The sequence below is a fragment of the Juglans microcarpa x Juglans regia genome, chromosome 2S, assembly GCF_004785595.1.
Source record: "Juglans microcarpa x Juglans regia isolate MS1-56 chromosome 2S, Jm3101_v1.0, whole genome shotgun sequence".
NCBI classification, from domain to species: Eukaryota; Viridiplantae; Streptophyta; class Magnoliopsida; order Fagales; family Juglandaceae; genus Juglans; species Juglans microcarpa x Juglans regia.
This window is the reverse complement of record NC_054597.1, coordinates 26,534,164-26,553,038: the sequence shown is the minus strand read 5'-3', so window position 1 is coordinate 26,553,038 and position 18,875 is coordinate 26,534,164. Positions and strand designations below refer to the sequence as shown.

General features: G+C 34.7%; 3 long non-coding RNA genes across 3 annotated transcripts; 2 read left to right on the top strand and 1 right to left on the bottom strand.

Annotated features, from left to right (window-relative positions):
• Window positions 1–1,667: 1,667 nt before the first annotated feature.
• Window positions 1,668–2,406, top strand: LOC121251498. The gene is made up of 3 exons (XR_005938034.1): window positions 1,668–1,734; window positions 1,837–1,938; window positions 2,032–2,406. It is a non-coding gene; the product is annotated as an uncharacterized LOC121251498 (long non-coding RNA).
• Window positions 2,407–5,383: 2,977 nt separating this feature from the next.
• LOC121251496 lies at window positions 5,384–18,395 on the top strand. Its single transcript, XR_005938032.1, has 2 exons — window positions 5,384–6,509; window positions 18,159–18,395. It is a non-coding gene; the product is annotated as an uncharacterized LOC121251496 (long non-coding RNA).
• Window positions 12,781–18,195, bottom strand: LOC121251497. Its single transcript, XR_005938033.1, has 3 exons — window positions 18,116–18,195; window positions 16,348–16,352; window positions 12,781–12,837 (listed from the first exon to the last, which is right to left on the bottom strand). It is a non-coding gene; the product is annotated as an uncharacterized LOC121251497 (long non-coding RNA).
• Window positions 18,396–18,875: the final 480 nt, after the last annotated feature.

Here is an 18,875-nt window from a genome sequence, read left to right as displayed (position 1 = left end):
TTACTAATGATCCATTCGTATTGTCGTCGCAAATTTCTCAAGTATTTTATGTTGCCAATGACAGAGAACCAAACTGGGTTGTTGTAGTCAAGGCAAAACCAAGAGATACAAATGACATCAGTCAAGAAGAAATGATAGATGATGAAGATGAATACATACTCAATGAGCGAAATAACCCCAGAATTGATGATATTATTGATGTAGCCACTGATGATGTTGTGTGGGTTCGGAATGACATAGAAGGAATAACAGTCGATCTCACTTGATCATTAAAAATGGAAATCCAAACTTGATGCATTAATATTAATGCATCCACAGGTATATTTTTTTGTCACTAAGTTTGCATTTGTAGTATTGAATTGCAACAACGCTAATTTTTTTTTTTTTTATATATTTTTGTTACATTTTTTTTTTCTCTGAAGCATTAATTTTTTGGACAGGTAGAATGGCACCAAAAAAGAAGACAAACACTCTAAAATCACTCTTGAACAACAATTCATCCACAACTTTACCATTATCATCAACACAATATTTTCTCCATCCTCGAGGAAAAGAGCAGGCATCTACACTAGCTCAACCTGCATCACAACCACCTAGATCTACACTTGGAGCAAGGGGTTCAGGGCTCGTTGAGAGTGAGCAAGCATCTCCTATCATTGATGAGCAGGCCTCACAACCACCTGGATTTGCACATGGACAAGCTCGACAAGCTACATTCACACAAAGTGTTGAACATACATCATCTTCCATTGAACCCTCGTCACAGTCATCTGCACCCACACATGGAGGATGCAAGCCATCCACTTTCACACAAGAAGGGCCGCCACCATCCTCCTCTGCTCAAGAAGGGGGACACTCACATACAGAGGACCACAATGACTACGTTGACCCTGAAGATCACCATGTCATCATCATTGGTAAATTTAACTTTATCAATCCTAATAATAATTTGAAAGAACTAGCAATCTCTTATACAAATTCATATGCAAATGTTAATGGCAACAAAAAGGAACGGATATTAAACTCCATCAATAATATATGGCACTTGCCAAAAGATGAATTAATTGAGATGGATCTCAATGCCATGTGTCATCCCATGATTTTAAAATCTTCAAAGGTGAGAAGATTTGCTAGAAAATTGGTGAGGGATTGACAATTGGCACCAATTAATTTCTCAGATTGGAGGTTGGTGCCTCAACATTTTAAAGATACAATGTGGGACATTATTAAGGTATTCAATTAAGATTATAAGGTTTTGAATTATAATTTATTTAATGTTTGAAAACTACTTCATATGACACTAATATTGTTGACATTTGGTATTGAATGTAGTCTAAATTTATGGTTCCCAATGATAAGCTTGAGGGGTTCCACTTATTTATAGAAAGGGATATGGGGAAGAAATGGAAAGATTATAAGCACGAGTTGAAGAAGACGTTGCTTAAAGCAAATGATACCTCTGCTGCAACAATTGTGGCAAGGGCAGATCCCGATAAGGTTAACTTGAGCCAATTGACAGATTTAGCAATGACTTGGTTTGATGAAAAATGAAAGGTAACATTTAATATTTTCTTATAAGATTTTGAAATATGTTACAAGTTATACTCACAAAAATGATGTCACAAACATTTTCTTAATGTAGGCCAAATCTAAAAAGACAAGGAATCTCGTGGAAAGTAAAAGGTGGTTCACAGTATAGGCTCCAAAAGCTATACCCGATATGCTAGTGAGTGGGTATGTAATTATAAGTCTTTAGTATTCGTTTGCTTTTGTTTTCTCATGTATTTTTTTTATCTACTTTCCTATATATGTTTGAACTCTTCAAGTAATTTATAGGAAAAAAAGACAGGCGCTTTGCCAAGTCGAGCACAATTATTTGTAAATACCCACAAACGTAAGAATGGCACACATTTGAACAATGAAACGGAAAAAATAGTGGTGTGTCTGATTTATGCATTTACTATTTCTTTTCCATCTTATAAATGGGCCTTAATAAGCATATTCATGTATTCTCTTTATGTTTTTCTATAGATTGAAATGGAGGAGCTCCTTACCCAAGACCCCACCTCCAGACTAGGAGGTACTGGAGGGACCATGACTTGGGCTACTAATGATATTTATTCCAAGGTCATGGGCCCAGAATGTCATGAGCGAGTGCGTGGTTTAGGTTTTGGGCAAACCACAAAAAAGGGGTGCAGCATGCATTCAACATCTACATCAACATCCACTGACATTAGCCAAATTGCCAATATGCTATCGGTGATGGAGATGATGCAGAACGAGTTAACTGTGTTCAAAAACATGTTTTATGACTACATTCAAGCACAAGTTACTAAAAAAAGTAGTTTCATATGAACTAGCTTCAGTTTTATTTATTATAAGTAATTTTATGCATTTATCTTTGATATCATCATTGAATGTTGTATGCAGATTGAATGGAGAAATCATTTGGAAGGAATATCTCCAAATGAACTTCAGAAATTACTCGCACCAAATCAATCAGGTGATTTTTATGTTGTGCAACATAATTAAGAGAAAACATTACCTGCAATTAATATGTCAACTTTAATGTTGATCTGGATTATTTTATATGATATAAATGAGTTCGTGCTAAGAATTTCTTATTGAATGTTTGCATATTATTTTGTAAGTATCGTTCATAATGAGAATGGAGAAAATAGGAATTACGATGTAGAGGACCACAATGAAAATGAAGAAGAAGTGGAAGAGGATGATGATGATGATACTGATGATAATAACGAGGGAGATGACATGGCTGATGATGATGGATATGATTGATTTCTAAAAGTTTTCAATTGTCGTTTATTGAATTTTTGCATTTGAATTCTTTACTGATTTAAAATATATTATTGATTAGTGTTTAGATCTTCCCAACTACTATTGAATTTTTTACAGTGCAGCAACTATTAATTTTGTTTACATCTTCATATCCATATTTTTACTTAATTAATATGATTTGATTTTAAACTTATTTCGTACAAATAAGGTAAGGTCTATCAAGAAGAATGAATCTTTTAAAAAAGAAACAATCACCTTATTTTTTTCCTTTTTTTACAATTTTCCTTAGCCATTACTATTTTTACAATCACCATAAATCTCGCTACACTCACACAAAAAATGTAAAAATGAACTTTAAGTGAAGTAAGAATAATCCCGTAAAAATGAAGATGATCAATTCCTTTAAAATTTACATTTAAAGTTAAAAATGAGTGCATAATTGATGGTGATGATGATTACAAATGTAATTGTGTAGTACGTATAAGTTACAAAGTTATTGTATAAATTATACTACAATATTAAAAGTTGACAGATACACGAAATTAAGTAGTGTGTGTGTGTATCGTATTAGAGTATTGGTATTTGAATGCTTTTACATCACACATAATCTATATAGCATAATTTGATTTGTAAGACTCAAGTTTTAAAATTTATTTTCTTAATGAAATTATGCCATATAGATGGTTATGTGGTATAAATCTTTCAAATAGAATTTTCTTATTGTATTATCAATAAGAGTAAAGTATAAAGTTAATAGTTAAATTATAGTTATAAAAGGAATAGTATTAAACTTATATGCTCTAATCGATATAGTTCACGTTGCTTGAAATTGAAAATTCTTGTGTATATGCTATAATTAATGGAAAATGATACTATGCCGCCTAAGTTTGCCACCCCAATTTGAATGCTAATATATATATATATATATATTTAAAAAAATTCTTAATAGTTAAAGAAGTAACTATTAGTGAATTGATGTATTTAAAAAAATAAATATATTTAAAAATGCTTAAAAAAAAAGAAAAAATTTAAAAAGTGCAAAATCACAAAGAACACACCTAGCGATACACACTGGGCGGCATAGTAACACTGTCCATAATTGGAACATGGTTGTGGAACTACTAATTAATTATAGTATAAGCAGTTAAGTATCATGATCTAACTATTAATTATAATTACTCTAAGACATAAACTAGTATATATGATGGTATAAGTTATTTTTAAATATGTCATGAAAGAACATGTAGCAATTACTTTATGATATACACTAGTACATATTCTAGTTTTAAGTATATGTAAAATTGATTAATAATTTGTGATACTATAAATATTATGACATAATTATTAATGCTTCTACAAGCTGTATAGTTGAACATAAGTTATATACTTCAATATAAATATATGCTATATATATATAATTACTATATAAATTAATTCTATAGAGTTAATACCTACTTTAGATTTGAATAACTTATACCGCACCAGTTACACCCTTAAACCAGTACTTCAATTTTACCTGTTTCGGTCCTATTCAATTTGATTTTTCCAGTTGTAGTATAGTATTAGTGGATTATATAGTGATATATATTAGTATAAATAACAATATATATAATAATATATAGTAATATCATATAGTGATATAATATTTGATTATGTATGTTAGTGATAATATGCTTGTAATAATATGCTAATGTATGTGTATGATATCAATTTGTATATCATATACCTCCCGCGTAAATCACCTTCAACCTAAGAACCAACTGCCGTCGCCTGAGTTGCAGTGAGCTTCTAGATTAAAAAATTATATTAAATGTTATATTAAGATTTATAAGATTAATTTTATGTTATATTAAATATTATATTAATTTTATGATCAAATATTCAACTTTAAGATTAAGAAATTATAAGATTAATTATAAAAATTATGTATAATATAAAAAATCATATAAAACATATTTTATATAATATTATAAATTAAAATATATATATATATATATGAACCGGTCTAGTGTTACAAAATGGAAAAGTGAAATCAGACCGTTTCGACCGGTTTTGAAAAAAATGAAACTAATACTGGGCCGAACCGATTTTGAATAGGACTGAATCCATCGGTTTGGTCTGGTTCTCTAGTTTACCGGTTTCTTTTTCCTACCTAGACCCAATAAAAAGTTAAAAAGAAAAGAAAATTTTAAAAACTCATTATTCTATTTTATGTATTTTTTTAATCATTTTCTCATATTTTGCAAAGTTTTTTTCATGAGTGTTTTTTATTGGTGTTGATCAAATATACTTTTTGTGGTCCATCAAATATAAAGAGATTATACAAAAATAATTTCAAAAATTGACTTGATTTTATGTGATCTGTCATACATACTTTACAATTTATCGAGTCACATCAAGTTATAAAATTACTCTTGTATAATCTCTTTATGATTAGAGTATTTTTTATTTTTTATTATAACTTTTTCATATTTTACAGATAAATATTTGCAATATATATATTAAAAAAAAATAAGTGCGACATACTTTAGTTTTAAAAGTTAGCTGCAAGTAGAGTCTAGCGCTAATTTTCCTTGGCTAATTTTCACCTTGGCGCCAGATACTGGCTCCGACCACAATTTCAATATTCATTTGATTTTTAAATGCATTTCAAAGGTGGGGCCGTGCGGCAATAGTGGAGATGGGAAGGCTGTTGGGCGGTTCAAGCACTACGAGCATAAATATAGCGGTGCAAAACAGCCTAGAACGGCGCCGTCCAATGTTCTTCTAAAACCCAAGAAGCACCGACGAAGAACTTTGAAGAAGTGAAAAGCTTCGTCAATGGCGTACTTGCTCTCCGTAAGCTTCTCTTTGCCTCTCCTCTCTATAATTCACGAACCCAACTTCAGGTAAAAAAGTTAATACTCTTTAGTATCGAAGCACTCTTTCAAAAGTTCCTCTCTTAAACGCTTGTTTGGCTGCTGAGAAAATGTCAGGAAAGAAAACTTTCGAGTCTTCAAGGAAAAAATAAAAGAAAGGACAAACTTTTCAATGTCTTCGAGAGGTAAAAGGCTTGTTTGCCTGAAAAAGAATTCAGCCAAGTTACAGCTACATTACTATGCTAGGTTGGGTTTTTTTTTTCCCCTTGAAACTGATGTAAAACAAACATACTCAAAATTTTTCCTTTGTATTTTCTTCACATTTTCTCGGGAGCCGAACTGGTGGAAAGAATGAGAACCGACTCATTCGGATGGTGTATTTATTTTTGGGCTCTTTTCTAATATGCTTATTTTAGTACCCAGTGGATTGATAATTGTGGTCGCTGCCCACGTCAAATTTCTCTACACTCCGTGGTCACGTTTGTTTTACAGAGTGCTTTTTTTTGGACATTGTAAAATTGTGCACATGATGAAGGCTGGAAAGCTATTCATCGTGGGCTTGGCAAGATAGGAGAAAACTAGGGCTGAAGGAAAAGTTCTCGAAGAAGCTAAAATGATCAACAAGTCCCTCTCGGCCCTTGGGAATGTCATAAATGATCAACATCCTGTTTCATGTTTCCAAGCTTACTAGTATTCTACATGATGCACTTGTTGGTTTCCTAGCCTTCTCATCATACCAGTATCAACTTGTAGTTAATATCCAATCTTGTTTGTAATCTTGCAGGGTGGGGACTCCAGAACTGCTTTGTTGTGTTGTTGCTTACCGAGCCCTTCAAATGCATCAGAGAACCTGTTAAGTTCTCTTTAGCATATTTTTGATGTCTTTATACGGGCAACTGTTTCTAGAATGAGCTTTGTTTCATATAGTTGAGGGAAAGAATGGATAACAGAGAGAGCACGATTATTATGGAAAAAGATGTGCTTATCCATCCAAAACAGGGGCCATATGGGACTTGTTAATTTAGGATTATGATTGAGCAGCTCATGCTCATTCTCTGTCCTTGTTATGGTCAACCCGTACACAATATGACCAACACCTCTCAAATGATAACTTCCAAGTTTTAAACCAAAACCATAGGCTTTGCTTTTGTTTATGTATTGATCATCAACCAGTAAATCTATTTTACATCGAAACTAATCTTTTTGAGCATTTAACTATATTCTTGATATTTTGAACTGCGAAATCATATATCCACATGTTATATATATATATATATATATATATATATATATATATATCACTTCTTCTACGGGCAGTCGTGAACTGCAAACGGCGCACAGTTGGCGTTTAAAATAATACTTTTTAATTTCTACGTCGATTAATTTTTTTTTTTTAAAAAAAAAAATAAAGAACGAATGAAAAGTCAAAGAAGAAAAATGCGGGAAAGTGAGCTTCTTTTTCAACAAGTCAGTTTCAGACTTCGAATGTTTTGAGATTGCCGTACGGAGAAAGTGGAAAAAAATTTCTTTGCTTGTTGAAAGAAAGTGGAAAAAAAATGGAATCATCGTCAGTTTGAATATTTTCTTCCGAAAATGACAGTGTGGGTCTTCGGCATTGTCGTCTGACGGTGTGGGTCTTCGGCATCTTCGTCTCACGGTCTTCATCTTCTTCTTCACTCTACCGTGTGGGTTTTCATCTTCTTCTTGACCTTGTGGTAAGAAATCATAATTTGGATTGTGCTTTGAATGTATTGGATGAATATCCTCTGTTTTAAAGCTATTTTTTCAAGCTTGAAACCATGTCTAAAAATGCTTGAAACCATGACTTTGAACTCAAATAACATGCCCAGTAATTTCGAACCACAAAGAATGATAAAAACTGGAAATCACTTTGCACATTGGTTGATGCTATTACTCTCTGATTACCACTGTAAATTGAAGAATGGAAAACTTTTATTAGTTGTTTGTAAAGTGAGTACGCCTCCTCTGGTTTGCCACATTTGGCATTTGCATCTCTTTGACTTATATATTATTTCTTTTTTTTGTTGGGAAATGCAGAACGGCTGCAAAGACTTATTGGGCTTTTTTCAACTTGTGTTGCTTTGCATATAAACTAACCAGCAGATATAGATTAAAAGTCAACAAGCTTTTACTCTTAGGCCCTTGTGCAAAACAATTATAATTTTATCATTACAAGAAACATTAATCAACCTTACTTGCCTTCTCTAATGAAGTTGTTAATAAGCTAGTTCACAATTGACAAGCAACCAGCAGTTGCAAGCAACAACTTCAGATGTATATTTTTCTCATTTTGTTTTAGATTTTACAAGTCTGAAAAGTCTGAACATGAGCTACTTTCTTACTCCTCACATAGGAAATGCAATATTGCATGACATCTTATTAAAGAATATTTACATGTTTTTATCAGATTTGCTGCTTGCATTTTTCTTTACATGCTCATCCAGTGTTCTCTAGTTCAAGACAGATAAACTGAACCAAGTTCAATAGATACATGCAGTACCCGGTGGTGTCCCATAGCACATACTATGGTCATCAATTTGCTCAACTTGAAGACCAATAAACCATTAACCAAGTGACACATTTTGTTCATTGGCATACTTATGCAATATAGGCCTGCAATAAAAACCAGTTTCAGCATCTATGTTTCAAAAGGAGAAGTACATGTATGGCTATTAATAAAGTCAGCTTTGAATACAATGGTTGGTGGTAGGGAATGTAATGACTGGTAGAAGTTTGAACTACAACACTCCATTAAGCTCTTCTCATTTGGCATGTCTATAATGAAAACCCATCAAGTGAAATATGGGCATAGGATTGGCATTTGGAAAAAGATTAGCAACTTGTTGTAGAATGGTTATAGCTTTTGTTATTTTCTATTTATACAATTTTCTATTTACAATTGTTTTATTGTCTAATTTCTTTTTTCTTTTTTGGTTTCCCTACAGTTGCAAGTTCACAGCCATTACAGCCAAGATAACCAAACACAATGATTTCTAGGATTCCATAGCTGCCCCAATATATTTTCCATGTATATTTTTGGAAGAATTCTTGCAAGTTGTAGTTTTTGTAAATATATTGGTGGGAAGAAAGAATGGAGGTCGTGGAAGTTGTAATTATTTTGGTGGCAAGGATAGCTTGGCAATGAATATTTTTTGTAAGTACATTTTTTTTGGAAGAAAGCATTACAAGTTGAAAATTGTAATTTTTTGTTTTTCTTGTGAAGGAAGCTTGCAAGAGGACTATTTAAATTGTTGTAATTACTTTTGTGGGAGGAAAGCATGACACACATATAAAATTGTAATTTATTTGTGTGGGAAGAAACATATGCTAGTTATAGGTTCATTTTGAGTTGTGATAATTAAGTTTTGTAAGCTTGTAAGCTTGGTTTTCAGGATAGTTGTAATTATTTTGTGGGATATTGACGTGAGTTAGTCTTCCAGTTTTGGCTTTTGGTGTACGTGAGTCAAGTCTACTAGTTTTGGCTATTGGTGTACGTGAGTTAAGTCTACATGTTTTGGCTCTTCATTTCAATTTGTTTTGAAGGAAATGAATTCTGAATGTGGGTGATGGACGTGAGTTACTCTATCAGTTTTGGGTGGTTGGTGTACGTGAGTTAGTCCTCTAATTATAGGCAGCGGGTTGCCCAGTAATCGTTTGGCATGTTTTGACTTTTACATTTTATTTGTTTTTAAACTGAACCTAAACAGATGAGTAAATCCATCATAATGACCAAAAACTAGACATTCTACAAGCATCTAAATTCACATCAAACTGGAATTAATACATTCTGTACATACAATATGGAAATCAGGTTCCAAAAGTTATTTTACACTTCAACTACAAACTCAGTTTACAATCTAAATTCACAGCAAACTGGAATTTAATCATTATGTACATAGAAACTGGACTCCAAATTTCCAAAAGCTATTTTACACTTCAACTACAAATTCAGGAATTTAATCATTCTGTACATAGAAATTGGACTCCAAATTTCCAAAAGGTATTTTACACTTCAACTACAAATTCAGTTTACAAGTATCTAAATTCACAGCAAACGGGAATTTATACATTTTGTACATAGAAACTGGAAATCAGGTTCCAAAAGCTATTTTAAACTTCAACTACAAATTCAGTTCTCTAAGCTTTTTATAACACTTACACTACAAATTCAGACTATGATTTATAACATAAACCACTACCAATTCAACAAGTAACAACAAACAATTATCACAAAACTCCAATATAGCCGGGGAAGCATGCGTGAACGCCTTAGGAGAGCTTCTCTCTCAAGAAGGACCAACTCCTTTTTTCGAACCTCCTCATTTTTACTGGATAGCACCATCTCTCTCTTCTCGATCTCATCTACTATTTTACGGAGCTGAATCTCCCTCCTTTCGACATCGATGAGTATCTTCTCGAGCTCTTCCTCCTTCCTTAAGAGTTGAATTTCTTTTTCTTGTAGCTCTGAGTCTGTATGTTGATTACTATCAACCCACTTGAAATATTTGCAATATGGTAATCCCTAATATTTAACACATATATAAAAAATTGTTAGGTACGTAATATTAATCAATATATTATTTCAACCTTACATTAGAAGAGTACTATTTACCTCTGTGTTGTACTTTGGACACCCTAAGAAGGGTCGTCCTGGATTTCTTTTAGTATTTGAATATCTCAATGTAGTTTCAATATTACAGAAGCATGATGGTTTCGCTGACGGTGAAGAAGACAGTGATGATGAGGACATTCTCATGCAGCAGTTTTTAGTTTCTTGTATCAAGAATGTGAAACAGTCTGCTGCTAAGAAACTCTCTTTGACTACTCACAAGAAGTTAATGAGGTTGACAGCTACAAGTTTTGATGCATTTGAAAACATATCAAGTATTCTTTTGCTTTCCAAGGATAAACAAAACAGGGAAATCTAAGATTTTCAAGCACCTAAACAAGCACTTCCATAACGAGCACAAGCCTGAGTAGCTAGTGAACAAAATTGGCAGCTACTTTTAAAGCTTACCAATTTATGAAAACAATCATAATAATAAGCTTATAAAAGTTTTTAGGCTTCCTGAAAGATTTTTTTTTATCGGCAGAAGTTTTGCTTGAAATCTACGTCCATGCATGAAAGAGACACATAAAATAAGTCTTATTTCTATATCTTGATTTTCCAAACTATTACAATATTGGTCAATTATAAACATTTTCGCCTCACGGTTTTATGACTCAAGACATTTGATACAAAGAAAAATAGTAGAGATGTGATTACAATTACAATGAATTATTTAGTTATTAGTCATGATGATGAAATGGTTTCCGATTCCGGTCATGATACATTAAAATAGTAATAAAATTATATTCCGGTAAAGCTGTGATATTATTTTGATCAAAGGCTTGTTTATTTTCACAATCATTTTCATTTTATTTTATTTTATTTAATCATAACAATTTTTTTTTTTTAAATTTTTACACAAAACAAAATGGCCCTCATTTAGAAGGTAAAGAGGCAACAGGCACCATATACCACCAATCAACAACCTATCTTCATTTAGAAGGTAAAGAGGCAACAGGCACCAGCAAACTATAGGATTTGATTTTTCTGAACCCACAAACCATTCACATCTTCAAAAGAAAACCCACAACCTCAACATTCAAGGTCAAAACAACCGTGAGTCCGTGACTTATTCTGAGTGAATAAGCATAGAGCACAGATCAACCCCACAAAGAGCAACAAATAGCAAAGTTGAAAGTCAAAAGCAGAAAAACATAGCCTTCTCTACCAGATATTTGCAACCAACGAAATACAGATTCAATAACCTTATTAGAACCTAAAAAGATTATTCAAATCTCAAGCAACCGATACTTGTATTATACCAAATTAAATATATGAAATCTGGCACAATACACTACTTGACAGAACCCAAACCCACAAAATTAGGCCGAAAGATGAACCCGCCAAAGGCCCCAAAGATCAATTCAAAGTTTCCCAACAATAAATTCTCTACCAGATATTTGCAACCAATGAAATACAGATTCAATAACCTTATTAGAACCTAAGAAGATTATTCAAATCTCAAGCAACAGATACTTGTATTATACCAAATTAAATATCTGAAATCTGGCACAATACACTACTTGACAGAACCCAAACCCACAAAATTAGGCCGAAAGGTGAACCGCCAAAATTCTCAAAGATCAATTTGAAGTTTCCCAACAATAAATCCTCTCAAGGGGTGTACAAACTTCGACAAGAAATAAGCAAAAAAAAGAAAATAGCAATTAGTAATACAAAGACAAAGAACCTGAAAACCCTAACAGTTTGTAGATAAAAAAAATCACACATTTCGTAGATAAAAAAATCCTTCGGGAAAATTATGGAATGTTAAAAGGAAATATACCCATTTAAATAGGACCTTAGATTTGTGGTAGTAGACGTTAGGGTTTGAAGCTGCGTACCGGAAGTGGAGCTGTGTGCCAGAAGTGGAGCTGTGTTCCCGAACTAAACGAAAGTTAGGGTTTTTCGCGATGAAGGGGAAGGAAAGTTAGGGTTTTTCGGGATAGGAAAGTTAGGGTTTTTCGGGATGAAGGGGAAGGAGGTATCGAAGGGAGGCCATAACAGGCGGCTTTGAGTGGAGGGACGTGGCTTCGAGGGGTCAAAGAAAGAGGCCTCGTGAGGAGTAGAGAGGGAGCAGAGAAGGAGGGAGGAAGAAGAATGGCAGAGATGGGTTTCATGTTTCGGCTGAATGAGGGAAACGAGGCTGAAAGAAGAGAAACGAGGGAAACGATAAATCGAAGACTACTTCAAAACGCGGCGTTTCATTTAATTGCCACATCAGCAGCCGCTTGCGCGGCGCTTCGCCCAGGCGACTGAGTATAGCGTTTTTCTATATATATATATATATATATATATATATATATATAGCCCCTAACTTTTCTTGCTTGGCATTACCATGCAATGCTTAAATTAGCAAATCCACAAACCAAATGCCAGGCTAAATAAACTCAGCTTTGTCTGACGACTTGCTTTCCCTCAATAGCATGAGCAAGACGGGACTAATTAGATGGGCCAAGTGGTGGGTGGTACAATCTTTTAAATCTACATAAGTTGTATACAACGACAAAGTAGTCATTAGGCTTGCATAAGTTGTATACATCTCATATCCTTTTGCTTATAACTCTTCTCAACAAAGAAGGAATCAAGTCTCCACCAATGAAGAGCTGCTCCACACGCACTCTGATAAAACAGAAGAATATTCCTCCAGCTCAACATAGTTTGTTAGGATCGTTTCTTTTTGTCTCTTTGTACAGATAGCTTTCTATTCTAGAATATTGTAGAATAGGTTAGGTTGGTTATTATTTCTATTTTCTGATTGGTTAAGTTGGTGTTGCTCGAAGGATATATATACGGAGGATGTACACAGATTCAAAAAGGAATGAGAACAATATTTTTCTCTCCAATCCTTCTTTTGTTTCCTTTCATTCTTTATCTTTAACATGGTATCAGAGACCACAGGTTTCGAAACCTGAGGTCCTTCATTTTTCTTTCAGTCATTTCTTCATACAGCTTCACTGCATTATAGCTCTCATTTCATTTCTTCACAATGACGAAATCCAGCAACGTCTCACCTTCTGAAGATCCAAAGAGTCATTTCTATTTACATTACAGTCACAATGCCAACACTGTGGTGATTGTTCCACCTCTTTCTGGCCAAAATTATCTCTCATGGAATCGATCATTTACCTTGGCCATCTCTATAAAAAACAAGCTGGGTTTTCTTGATGGAAGTATACCTACACCAAATCTGACCGACGCCTTGTATATTCCCTGGTTGCGTTGCAACAACCTTATTTTATCTTGGTTACTCAACTCGATTTCGAAGGAGATAGCATCAAATGTGCTCTACATCAACTCAGCAAAGGAAGTATGGGAAAAGCTGAAAACCCGCTTCGCTCAGCCTGATAACATGCGTATCTATCAACTCCAGCAACAACTCAGCTCTACTTTGCAAGGGAACCAAAATGTAAGTGAGTATTTCACTCAACTTAATGGGATTTGGGAAGAAATGCATAACTATAGGCCTGTCCCGTGTTGTTCATGTGGTTTATGTACATGTCAAGCCCTTAAATCAGTCGGTGATGTTCAAGAGACAGATTATGTGTTTAAGTTTCTTATGGGATTAAATGATTCATATGAGCACATTAGAGGCCAGATAATTTTGATGAGTCGTATGCCTTCTCTAGACAAGACCTTTTCCCTAGTTTTACAGGAGGAAAGACAAAGACAGACCAGAAATTTGACAATGTCTTCTCCTGAGGCTTCAGCACTAGCAGTCTATAGTAATCAAGCAAAAAGAAAAGAGAAATCTGATCTTAGCTATTTTCATTGTGGAAAGCTTGGACATACTAAGGAGAAATGCTATAGGCTTATAGGATTCCCACCAAATTTTAAGTTCACTAGAGCTAAGTCGAACCATGGTAGTGGGAATTTTTCTTCTCCACATTCAGCAAACCAGGTTTCCTCTCAAAATCAAGAAAAGGGAATACAAGAGAATCCTCAGTTGAAGTTATCCCAGAATCAGATTCAGAAACTCATGGCTCTAATCAATGGACAGATGTCACAGCTCACTTCTAATGACTCAGGTTCTGTTCAGACCACTACTCAGCCTCAACAATTGTCCACTGAAAATAATCCTTCCCCTGTTGCATACTCCAACATGGCTGGTATAATTCCCTTTCCCACTCACATTTCTATTGATCATAGTGCATCTGTTTTTGATACTCATCAACACAATTGCTTATCTGTTATGCATAAATCTTTTCCTAGTATTGCCAATGTACCTTGGATTGTCGATACTGGTGCTACAGATCATATGGTCTGCTCCACCTCATTCTTTAGCTCTATCACTTGCTCCACCAAGACATTTGTCAAATTACCAAATGGATCTCATGTTGAAGCAACTCACATTGGCACCGTGCACCTCTCAAACAACATTATACTCACTGGTGTCCTTTGCGTGCCTTCTTTTTCCTTTAACCTTCTTTCAGTTGGCAAGCTCACTCATGATTCCTCTCTATGCCTTGTTTTCTCGGGTCAATTTTGTTTCATACAGGTCCTATCTTCATGGACGACGATTGGGCTTGCTAAGATCCAATGTGGCCTTTATTTCCTTCTTCCCAGTACCTTCCAAAACAAAGCTGTCAATCAAACAACTTCCAACAACTTGAAAGCTTTTCCTCTTTCCTCCAATCCTCGCTTCTGCAGTGCTGTGACACAACAAGACTTCAACCTTTGGCATCTTAGACTAGGACATTTATCTGATCAGAAACTTAGAGCAATTCAGTCTATTTCTTTTGATGCCAAATGTAATGCTTCTTCGGATTGTAATGTTTGTCACTTAGCAAAACAGAAACGAACTTCTTTTCAATCAAGCAGTTCCTGCACTTTTTCCAATTTTGATTTAATCCATTGCGACATTTGGGGACCTTACTCTCAATCATCTCTACAAGGCCATCACTATTTTCTCACCATTGTCGATGATCATAGTCGAGTAACTTGGGTGTTTCTAATGAAATTCAAATCTGAAACTAAACAACTTCTACAGAATTTCATTCTCATGGCCCAAACTCAATTCAATTCCAAAATAAAGAAAATAAGGACAGATAATGGAATGGAGTTTCACATGCCTATTTTTTATAATTCTCATGGCATCCAACATCAAAAATCTTGTGTTTACACTCCACAACAAAATGGAGTTGTGGAGAGAAAACATCAACATCTTCTTAACGTTGCCCGAGCACTTCTTTTTCAAGCTTCTCTTCCAACAAAGTTTTGGGGAGACGCCATCTTGACAGCAACATATCTCATAAATAGAACTCCCACTCCTCTCTTAAACAACAAATCTCCCTATGAGATTTTTTTTTCCTCACCACCTTCTTATACCCATTTGAGAGTCTTTGGGTGCCTTTGCTTTGTGTCAACACTTAAACATAACAGAACCAAATTTGACCCAAGAGCTATGAGGTGCATTTTTATAGGTTACCCCGCTGATGTCAAAGGGTATAAAGTCTATAATTTAGATAACCATACCACATTCATTTCACGAGACATTACCTTTATTGAGTCCACCTTTCCTTTCCTTTCTTCAAATTCTATTCAATCTTCCTCTCAATTTGATTTTGTTGTTCCACCTGCATTTTCAGACTTTCATTCTCAACAAATCACAATTGATTCCTCTACCAATTTTTCAGATCAGTCTGTACAGTCTCCAGCTCCCTCTCATCTTCCTTCTAATCCTCATTTAATTGATTCAAACCTCACAGCATCAGAATCTAATTCTCCCACATCTGCTCCTGCTGTAGAGCAAAATTCAGCCATTGTTCCAAGGAGATCAAGTCGACTGAGGAATACTCCATCCCATTTACAAGATTATCATTGTCACCTTGTTTCTCAAGCCCCTATCCATACATCATCCAATTTTTCCACTCCATATCCTCTTACCAATCACATCACATATGATCATTTATCATCATCTCATCGAGCATATGCATTGTCCCTTTCACTAACCCATGAACCTAAGTCATATGAAGAGGCTGTGGCCTCTGATCATTGGAAAGCTGCCATGAGGTCTGAAATTGATGCCCTTGAAGCCAATAACACTTGGTCCATCACTACTTTACCTCTTGGAAAGAAACCAGTTGGCTGTAAATATGTATATAAGGTAAAGTTAAAATCTGATGGGACCATTGACAAGCATAAGGCTAGATTGGTAGCAAAGGGGTACACTCAAAGAGAGGGTTTTGACTATCAAGAGACATTCAGTCCAGTGGCAAAACTGACCACAGTTAGACTCTTCCTTGCACTGGCAGCTGTCAATAACTGGCACTTGGCCCAACTTGATGTACACAATGCTTTTTTGAATGGGGATCTTGATGAAGAAATATATATGGATTTGCCACCGGGTTATGTGGCTCAGGGGGAGTCTCAACAACAAGGAAAGCTGGTCTGCAAGTTACATAAGTCACTCTATGGTTTGAAGCAAGCCTCTAGGCAGTGGAACTCAAAGTTCACTGCTGCTTTGCTCTCGATTGGCTTTTACCAATCAAAATCTGATTACTCACTATTCACTAAGAATGATCAACATGGTTTTACAGCTCTTTTAGTTTATGTTGACGACATAATTGTGGGAAGCAACAATTTAGTCACCATAAAAAGTGTCAAAGAATTTCTGCACAGTCAGTTCAAGATTAAGGATCTCGGGATCTTGAAATTTTTCTTGGGGATAGAAGTTGCAAGAACAGCAGCTGGGATCCACATGTGTCAGAGAAAATATACATTGGAAATCTTAGAAGATGCTGGATTACTTGGTTGTAAACCAGCTTGTACTCCAATTGAATCAAATCATAAACTTGCACACTCTTCCACTGATATGTTGACAGATGTTACAAGCTATCGAAGGCTGATTGGTAGGCTCATCTACTTAACAATTAGTAGACCAGATATCACTTATGCCGTGAGTGTTCTCAGCCAATTCATGGACAAACCAGCTCAGATTCATTTGCACCATGCTCACCGAGTTCTGTGATATCTAAAAGGATCAATTGGTCAAGGTCTCTTCTTCTCAGCTAGTTCCTCTTTACATCTCAAAGCATACAGTGATTCGGATTGGGCAGCATGCCCAGAAACTCGAAGGTCAGTCACTGGTTTTTGTGTCTTTCTTAGGGACTCTTTAGTGAGTTGGAAATCCAAGAAACAAGCAACAGTATCTCGATCTTCTGCTGAGGCAGAGTATCGAGCACTTGCTTACACTTGTTGTGAAGTTGTTTGGTTAATTACACTTTTGAAGGACTTCAACATACAGCACAAACAGCCAGCACTGCTATATTGTGACAATCAAGCTGCTATTCATCTTACCAAGAATCCCATCTTTCACGAAAGAACAAAGCACATAGAGATAGATTGCCATTTTATTCGAGAAAGGGTAGCTGCTGGTGTGATTGTTCCAGTTCATGTTAGCTCTAAGTTTCAGTTGGCAGATATCTTTACAAAGGCTTTGTCCACATCACAATTTCAATTTTTATTGTCCAAGATGGACATTCTGAACATATATGCCCATCTTGAGGGGGAGTCTCAACAAAGAAGGAATCAAGCCTCCACCAATGAAGAGCTGCTCCACACGCACTCTGATAAAACAGAAGAATATTCCTCCAGCTCAGCATAGTTTGTTAGGATCGTTTCTTTTTGTCTCTTTGTACAGATAGCTTTCTATTCTAGAATATTGTAGAATAGGTTAGGTTGGTTATTATTTCTATTTTCTGATTGGTTAAGTTGGTGTTGCTCGAAGGATATATATACGGAGGATGTACACAGATTCAAAAAGGAATGAGAACAATATTTTTCTCTCCAATCCTTCTTTTGTTTCCTTTCATTCTTTATCTTTAACAACTCTCTCCCTCATTAAAGCCTTCTCTTTATTTCTAGAGCAGGTAGAACGGGTTGAAGACCAGCAAAATCTAACCTCCAGATTGAAAATATGCCATTTCCCCTTTTTGGAGTGGAACGTGTAAAGAGTTGCAAGTTGGTCAGACCCAACGGCAAGGTCTCCCTTTTTTGGGGATTGTGGTATTCTATTTGGATTACTAGAGTATGAATCATTCTTTTGTATTACATTTTGGAAATTAGATAGTTTCATTGTATACAGGAAATTTATAGTTTATGTATTACTTGGAGAATCACCTGTTTAGGCCTTACTTTTTTTTATAGTTGTTTATTTTTTCTTGACAACAAAAGGAAGAGGCCGGTAATACTTTTTATTAGTTTAGAAAGAGTTTTTTTTTTTTTTTTTTTTTTTTGTTTTTTTTCACAAAGAGGTGAAATGAATAAAATTATTTATGTTTGTGGGTGCCTATTTTTGTGCATTTGTAAATTTTGTAGATGATATATTGTAAATTTAAATTGGTCAATTACCAATATTTATAAGTGCCGATAATACAATATCTAAAATGTTGGGATTGAAATTTATCGGCATTTGAAAAAGTCGGTAAAATAATGCTTAATTACTGGCATTTGTAAGCGTCGATAATGCAGTCTCCAAATGCTGGGACCAAAGAAATTTATTTGCACATGTAGACGTCAATAAAATAAAACTATATTTATTCATGGGTATCGAAAAATAAATAATCGACTAACTACTTCTTTTTCGA